At 49.2% G+C, this 1307-nt stretch overlaps 1 protein-coding gene across 1 annotated transcript in view; it reads right to left on the bottom strand.

Moving 5' to 3' along the window:
• The window catches only part of PNPLA3 (patatin like phospholipase domain containing 3), a 48123-nt gene that overhangs the window by 16907 nt on the left and 29909 nt on the right, over positions 1-1307 (bottom strand). The window lies entirely within an intron of this gene.

Raw genomic sequence — 1307 nt, 5'->3', positions numbered from 1 at the left:
TGTGCTCTTGTGTGTTTGGTGCACAGCCCAAGGCAGACGGAGGCTTGGGTCCAGCCCGTGCTCTGCTGGCCAAGTCCTAAGCCCACAAAGGCACTCACAGGGGTGCCTTTTGCACTTTGCATAAAGGTGTCATATAAACTAGGGGTCCTGTGGGCACTGGAGATAAGAGTGTGACACAGACCCAGCCCCTGCCCTGAAGGACACAAATGGTCCTGGGTTCAAATCCAGACCCCTTTGCTGGCTGGGAAATCTTGGACAAGATGCTTGACTCTGTGAGCCCATCTCCCTCCAGACCATGGAAATGAGACAACCAACACCTTACCCTCAACCTCTTTGGAGACATAAAGGACGTAGTGAACCTGGGACCCCGATGGCCCTCAGAAGATGTCCTCTTATCCTACAACCAAGTGGCATTTTGCCTAGATGATTCTGAGGGGGAGTTTTTCTTCACCTGCATCTCACAGCCAAGGACAGGCAGGGTTCGCTACACTTGGACAGCATTTCACCTGTGAAAACTGGCGTCTCGAATGGTTTCCAAATCACAACCCCTGCAACCCAGTTGTCAGGATGCCCCCAGAGGCAGGAAGACTTTCCCCACCAGTCTTTCCAAATGGAGGAATTTCAGGGCAGGGCTTGACCTCCAACAATCCAGAAAAGAACTAAGGTCCCGGCTGGCACAAATGGTTTGCGCTCAACTACTAACCTGAAGGTCGGTGGTTCAAACCCACTCGTGGTGCCACAGACGAAAGGCCTGGCAATTTGCTTCCACAAAGATTACAGCCAAAAAAACGCTCTGAAGTGCAGTTTTAGTCTGAAATACGTGAGTTAGCATCAACTCGACTGGGAACAGCTCTGGTTTGGTTTGGCTATGCTTTAGCCAGCAAGATATTCTTGCCTGGAGTGAAAACATTATCAGATGTGCTCCAAGTCAAGTTTTCAGAATCGTAGCCACACAATTTCTACGGGAGATGTAGGAGAACATCAAAAACCTCACTGGCATAAAAGGGCACAGAATCAAATGTCAGAAATCTTTAGTTAAGACTAAGAGCCCTGGTGGCATAGTGGTTAAGACCTTGGCTGCCAACCAAAAGGCTGGCAGTTTGAATCCAACAGCCACTCCTCGGAAACCCTACGGGGCAGTTCTTCTCTGTCCTATAGGGTCGCTATAAGTTGGAATCGACTTGACGGCAATGGGTTTAAAGAGGCAGAAAATGGCTTGACTGTTTTTCACTCAAGGGATAGTCTAATGTCCAATTACTCCTGTGCTGTGTGAGATTGTCCCCCCCATTTTGAACTTTTCTACGGTC

Source organism: Trichechus manatus, unplaced genomic scaffold (assembly GCF_000243295.1).
Source record: "Trichechus manatus latirostris isolate Lorelei unplaced genomic scaffold, TriManLat1.0 scaffold00069, whole genome shotgun sequence".
Classification (NCBI taxonomy): Eukaryota; Metazoa; Chordata; class Mammalia; order Sirenia; family Trichechidae; genus Trichechus; species Trichechus manatus.
This window is presented reverse-complemented; position numbering and strand designations above follow the sequence as displayed.